At 43.9% G+C, this 7,598-nt stretch overlaps 1 pseudogene; it reads right to left on the reverse strand.

Moving 5' to 3' along the window:
• Positions 1–6,862: 6,862 nt before the first annotated feature.
• On the reverse strand, positions 6,863–6,979 carry LOC126428549 (5S ribosomal RNA; annotated as a pseudogene).
• Between the last annotated feature and the right edge of the window lie 619 nt (positions 6,980–7,598).

Here is a 7,598-nt window from a genome sequence, read left to right on the forward strand (position 1 = left end):
ATCCTCTTGTGCTCCACTTTTTTTTCCAAAATCTACCGAATTTTTCAATTTTATTTCAAAGAATATCAACAAACAGTGTAAGGTGCGCGAATTTATAAAGACATATTCAGTTATTAATTTTTGCTGTCATACAATACTACAAAATCTTATTTTTCATCGTCCCCATTGCTTGATGTGCCAAAACAATATTGTGGGTGGCACTTACCATAGAGACAACCGAAGCACAAATTTTCGTAGCACCACGCGTATTTTGTGAATGCAACCATCTTGCAGGCGCACGGTTTCTTCATAAGCGATACCGGGAAACACAATTTTTTTGCATTCAAAAAGATTTCTCTTTCATCCGCTAATTTCGATGCGAACCATACGTATCTAATCATGCTTTCAAAATTAGGTGCGCTGAATTGTGGCATTAGCGAATGTAATTTTATCGAATGCTCCCGAGAAGCGATCTCTCTATTGTCTTTCATGAAGTCGGAAGCATTATGAATAATTTTCGTGAAGATTTTCACCTGTCGGTAGAAATAAACATCGCAGGGCTGCCAATAAGGAGTGCAGTTTGGTGAGACCACTTCATCAGTGAATAGATGATCGTATGAAGCTGAATCGGTTTGCCCTCCCCACGAATCGATAATGTACAAAAATATTCTCTGTTCCACGGACGGAAGAATTAGAGAACGCAAAAATTCTTCGAACACCAATTTCGTGAACTTCCCGGATTTCGTACAGGACACGACTACATTTCTGTATTTCCCAGTTAATTCGTCTACACGTTTTTGAACGTTACGACCAAATTTTCCGCACGGTTCTTGGATACATAAAAAAAACATGTGGGAGCAGGATTCGAACACAGCACCTGCAGCGCGGTAGCCGTGAACCTATACCGCTGCGCTACGCTGAGTTGCTCGGAATATATGCAATATATGCAATATTACGGGTATACACAGTGCGCAATGAACTACAAAATCGATTTTCTCGAAAACCAAGACCCGTCGCTAAGAAACCGGATAGCCAGGTACTCGGGGTAAGTGCCTTTACAACATATTTGAAGCGCATCAAAATCCATGATTTACAGTATGGAGGGTCCCTTTGTCAGATGTTACGACACAAAAACTGTAGCAAAGTTCCCCAATTGTAAGACAATATTTACGTTTTATTCCATCATTTTTGGTAGAACAATATTATATTTAAGTTTCAGAAAAAACTGTATTTTTGTTATAACCGGTTTTCTGCTTATTACGTTAGTCGACAACTGTCTTGGGTCCAGGGACACTGCTGAGCAGGAAACTAAACATTCCAAACGAAGATACTGTCAAGACACACAGAATATCTGCCCATGACGTTGGGCGAGAAATGTCAGACTGAGAGGTCATCAGTCATGACTTATGCCATCCAATTTCAGCTACAATTCAGAAGATGGATAGCATGAAGTACAGTACGTAACGACATCACTCAATATTGAAGCATACAAATCGAATGCTGTAGGTTGCTGGGATGGACAAAGTGAGGTATAATCGTAATTCTAGTGTGGAACAAGTTACGTAGATGAATGTGCTGATTGGTACTGGGGCTGGGAGTCTGAGGATGCTTGAATGGAGCGTGTTTAACAACAAACAATCCTGAGTTAATAACGAGCACCAAAATCGATTCAGGGATTAGTGAACACAGAGTTGTCGTAGCGAGGTTGAATATTGTAATCCCCAAATCCTCGAAAAATAAGCGACAAATATACCTATTCAAAAAAACAGATAAAAATTCATGTCTTCCTGAGAGACAATCTCCACTCATTCCATATTAATAATATAAGTGTAGACCAGATGTGGCTTGGATTCAAAGAAATAGTATCGGCAGCAATTGAGAGATTTATACCAAAAAAATTAGCAAACGACAGAGCTCACTCTCCTTGGTACACAAAACGGGTTAGAACACTGTTGCAGAAACAACTAAACAAACATGCCAAATTCAAACAGACGCAAAATCCTCAAGATTGGCGATCCTTTACAGAAGCTCGAAATTTAGCACGGACTTCAATGCGAGATGCCTATAACAGTTTCCACAACGAACCTTTGTCTCGAAACCTGACAGAATATCCAAAGAGATTATGGTCGTATGTGAAGTATGTTAGCGGCAAGAAACAATCAACGGCTTCTCTGCGCGATAGAAATGGAGATACTATCGAAGACAGTGCTGCCAAAGTAGTTACTAAACACAGCCTCCCGAAATGCCTTCACAAAAGAAGACGAAGTAAATATTCCAGAATTGGAATCGAGAACAGCTGCCAAATGTTCAAATGTGTGTGAAATCTTATGGGACTTAACTGCTAAGGTCATCAGTCCCTAAGCTTACACACTACTTAACGTAAATTATTCTAAGGACAAACACACACACCCATGCCCGAGGGAGGACTCGAACCTCCGCCGGGATCAGCCGCACAGACCATGACTGCAGCGCCCTAGACCGCTCGGCTAATCCCGCGCGGCAAGAGAACAGCTGCCAACATGAGTAACGTAGAAGTAAATATCCTCGGAGTAGTGAAGCAACTTACATCACTTAATAAAAGCAAGTTTTCTAGTCCATACTGTATACCAATTAGGTTCCTTTCGGAGTACGCTGATGCATTAGCTCCATACTTAATAATCATATACAACCGTTCGCTCGACGAAAGATCCGTACCCAAAGACTGGAAAGTTGCACAGGTCACACCAATATTCAAGAAAGGTAGTAGGAGTAATTCACCAAATTACAGGCCCATAACGTTAACGTCGATATGCAGCAGGATTCTGGAACATATATTGTGTTCGAACATTATGAATTACCTCGAAGAAAACGGTCTATTGACATACAGTCAACATGGGGTTAGAAAACATCGTCCCTGTAAAACACAATTGGCTATTTATTCACATGAAGTGTTGAGTGCTATTGACGAGGGATTTCAGAGTCAAAGTGATGTACTCAGTGATAAAACAAAGCAGTAGGATGTACCAGAAATACTGACTCTTAGACAACGTGTCTAATAGTGTATTTTAAAAACGATAGTATGCCGTCTTAGGCACTGTATAACACTTAAAACACTTGATAATGGCACTTTGAAGCCGAAATCATGATCGTGTAAATGTAACACTGCAAATAAACTGTCTATTGACACACAGTCAACATGGGTTTAGAAAACATCGTTGCTGTGAAACACAACTAGCTCTTTATTCACACGAAGTTTTCAGTTCCAGTCAGTACCTTTGGGCCTCCATGGGCTGTGCAGGAGGAGAGAGTTTCGTGTATCGTTGAAAATCTTCGTTCTTTCGACGTGGTTTTTAACTATGGAAATTAAAAAAAATCCTCAGCGACTACGTTTGGAGAGTACGGAGGATGGGCAGCGCAGTGATTTCGTTTTTTGAGCAACACTCACGCACCAACAGGGATGAATGTGCGGGTGAGTTATCGTGATGCAAGAGCCACGAATTATCTCGCCACATTTCAGGCCGCTCCCTTCTCACGTTTTCTCGCAGGCGTCGCAACACGTCCCGACAGTACCATCGATTAACAGTTTGTTCCTGCGGCACGAATTCGTGATGAACTAATCCTTCAAAGTCAAAGAAAACTGTCAGCATGGCTTTGACACCTGACCTGACCTGACCAGTTTTTTTTTTTTGTCTTGGAGAACCTCTCCCGATCCATTCTGAGGATTGAACCGTGGTCTCAGCATCATAACCGTAGACCCACACCTCATCAACAGCGATTCTCTTCAGGAACATCTCGTTCTCATTTGCGCGAACCAAAACCTCTTCAGAGATTGCGAGGCGAAGGTGTGTTTCTGGTCTTGTCGCATGAGCAATCGGACGAACTTGGCGGCGACACGGCGCATTCCGAGATGCTGTGTCACGGTTTCATCACATGATCCAGTCAAATGTTACAATCTTCTGCAATCTCTCGGGCAGTCAGTTTCCGATTAACAGGCACAATTTCGTTGACGTTTCTGACATGTCTTGGGTAGAAGAGCATCCTGAACGAGGGTCATCTTCAACTTCCGTCGGGCCGTTTTTAAACTGTGTGAATTATTCGTAACACCGAGTGCAGCTAAAGCACTCATCACCGTAGGCTTACTCCATCACTTGGTGTGTGTCCGTAAAGGTTTTCTCGAATTTCACGCAAATTTTAATGCAGACGCATTGCTCCTCTATTTCTGCTATCTCGAAAATCGCAAACTACGCGACACACCGTTCTACTTACAAGGGAACTTCCCGATCGCACCCCCCTCAGATTTAGTTGTAAGTTGGCACAGTGGATAGGCCTTGAAAAACTGAACACAGATCGAGAAAACAGGAAGAAGTTGTGTGGAACTATGAAAAAAAATAAGCAAAATATACAAACTGAGTAGTCCATGCGCAAGAAGGGCAACATCAAGGAAAATATGATCTCAGGAGCGTCGTGGTCCCGTGGTTAGCGTAAGTAGCTGCGGAACGAGAGGTCCTTGGTTCACGTCTTCCCTCGACTGAAAATTTTACTTGCTTTGTTTTCGCAAAGTTATGATCTGTCCGTTCGTTCATTGACGTCTCTATTCACTGTAATAAGTTGAGTGTCTGTGTTTTGCGACCGCACCGCAAAACCGTGCGATTAGTAGACGAAAGGACGTGCCTCTCCAATGGGAACCGAAAACATTTGATCACAAGGTCATAGGTCAACCGATTCCTCCACAGGAAAACACGTCTGATATATTCCATACGACACTGGTGACGGCATGTGCCTCACATGACAGGAATATGTTGTCGACCCACCTAACTTGTACACTTGGCGAATGGGTAAAAAGATTCTTCTACGTTGCCCAATTTAGGTTTTCTTCTGGATGTGATAATTACTCCCAAAAAAGTGATGAAAACATAAGAGTTTGTCACATAAACTGAAAATAAAAAATTAGACACGGATATGAACTGTTTTCGCAACTGTAGCCTGGCCCGCATGTGGCCTTAATTAGCGTGAGAAACTTAGAAGGTGTTGCAGTTTGTGAACAACATAAAAATTCGATTAAATAAAAACAAAACAAAAAAACTCTGTAGGCCTTACAGTGGAAGCGAGCGAAGCAGCGAGCGCTAAACTAGTTACGGACATATAATCTACAAATATGCATATTACAAAAATATATAGCCTGCTTTCGTCCGAAAGTTCGTTAGAGTGTCGTGTAAAAATGTGTTGCAAATCGATAAAGAACGTTCCGAGATTTTCGGTAACAAAGTTTCTCTCTCACGAGGGCAGTTCAATAAGTAATGCAACACATTTTTTTTCTCGGCCAATTTTGTTTGAAAAAACCGGAAATTTCTTGTGGAATATTTTCAAACATTCCCGCTTCGTCTCGTATAGTTTCATTGACTTCCGACAGGTGGCAGCGCTGTACGGAGCTGTTAAAATGGCGTATGTAACGGGTGTGCGTTGCAAACAACAGGCAGTGATCGAGTTTCTTTTGGCGGAAAACCAGGGCATTTCAGATATTCATAGGCGCTTGCAGAATGTCTACGGTGATCTGGCAGTGGACAAAAGCACGGTGAGCCGTTGGGCAAATCGTGTGTCATCATCGCCGCAAGGTCAAGCAAGACTGTCTGATCTCCCGCGTGCGGGCCGGCCGTGCACAGCTGTGACTAATGCAATGGGGGAGCGTGCGAACACACTCGTTCGAGATGATCGACGGATCACCATCAAACAACTCAGTGCTCAACTTGGCATCTCTGTTGGTAGTGCTGTCACAATTGTTCACCAGTTGGGATATTCAAAGGTTTGTTGCCGCTGGGTCCCTCGTTGTCTAACCGAACACCATAAAGAGCAAAGGAGAACCATCTGTGCGGAATTGCTTGCTCGTCATGTGGCTGAGGGTGACAATTTCTTGTCAAAGATTGTTACAGGCGATGAAACATGGGTTCATCACTTCGAACCTGAAACAAAACGGCAATCAATGGAGTGGCGCCACACCCACTCCCCTACCAAGAAAAAGTTTAAAGCCATACCCTCAGCCGGTAAAGTCATGGTTACAGTCTTCTGGGACGCTGAAGGGGTTATTCTGTTCGATGTCCTTCCCCATGGTCAAACGATCAACTCTGAAGTGTATTGTGCTACTCTTCAGAAATTGAAGAAACGACTTCAGCGTGTTCGTAGGCACAAAAATCCGAACGAACTTCTCCTTCTTCATGATAACGCAAGACCTCACACAAGTCTTCGCACCCGAGAGGAGCTCACAAAACTTCAGTGGACTGTTCTTCCTCATGCACCCTACAGCCCCGATCTCGCACCGTCGGATTTCCATATGTTTGGCCCAATGAAGGACGCAATCCGTGGGAGGCACTACGCGGATGATGAAGAAGTTATTGATGCAGTACGACGTTGGATCCGACATCGACCAGTGGAATGGTACCGTGCAGGCATACAGGCCCTCATTTCAAGGTAGCGTAAGGCCGTAGCATTGAATGGAGATTACGTTGAAAAATAGAGTTGTGTAGCTAAAAGATTGGGGAATAACCTGGTGTATTTCAATGCTGAATAAAACAACCTCTGTTTCTGAAAAAAAATGTGTTGCATTACTTATTGAACTGCCCTCGTATATGCTACATGTGCTTTCAACTGGGGAACGTATTTTTCTAGATAGACACGTGTTTCGACATGGCGATAAATACGCACATGTAGTGCAGAAGCATCCTGTCTTCAGGCCACAAGTGGCCCATCGGGACCATCCGACCGCCGTATCATCCTCAGCTAAGGATGCGGATAGGAGGGGCGTGGGGTCAGCACACCGCTCTCCCGGTCGTTATGATGGTATTCTTGACCGAAGCCGCTACTATTCGGTCCTCCTCAATTGGCATCACGAGGCTGAGTGCACCCCGAAAAATGGCAACAACGCATGGCGGCTGGGTGGTCACCCATCCAAGTGCCGGCCACGCCCAACAGCGCTTAACTTCGGTGATCTCACGGGAACCGGTGTATCCACTGTGGCAAGGCCGTTGCCCAGTGTAGAAGACATTGGCTGAAAAATTCCCGGCAACACATTTACCTCATCGTAATGCGATTCGTCGACTTATCGAGTAATTTCGAGAAACAGGATCAGTGCTAGATGGCGAATGAACTGGAAGTCCGCCTAAACTGAGCAAACGGAAGTTGTTGGCTATATCTGACTCCGTGTAAAAGAACCGGACCTTACTCCACCAGATTTCTCTCTTCGGGGAGCAGCAGGATCTGTGACGTATCTCGGCCGCCCACGCACGCTTCGTGACTTAAAAATAGAAATAACTGCGTACGAGAGAAGGACATCGCAATCAGATCTGTTGAAAGTGTGTTTCAGGCGAGTCGAGACTTGTATAACCGACCGTGGATGTCATTTACAGCATATGTTGCAACTGCACACCAACTATACGAACATAGGCCGTACTGATGAGCAAGCAGACAATATTAATAGACTACTAGCCATTAAAATTGCTACACCACGAAGATGACGTGCTACAGACGCGAAACCTAACCGACAGGAAGAAGATGCTGTGATATGCAAATGATTAGCTTTTCATTCACACAAGGTTGGCGCCGGTGGCGACACCTACAACGTGCTGACATGAGGAAGTTCCAAGCCATTT

Source organism: Schistocerca serialis, chromosome 12 (assembly GCF_023864345.2).
Source record: "Schistocerca serialis cubense isolate TAMUIC-IGC-003099 chromosome 12, iqSchSeri2.2, whole genome shotgun sequence".
Lineage (NCBI taxonomy): Eukaryota > Metazoa > Arthropoda > Insecta > Orthoptera > Acrididae > Schistocerca > Schistocerca serialis.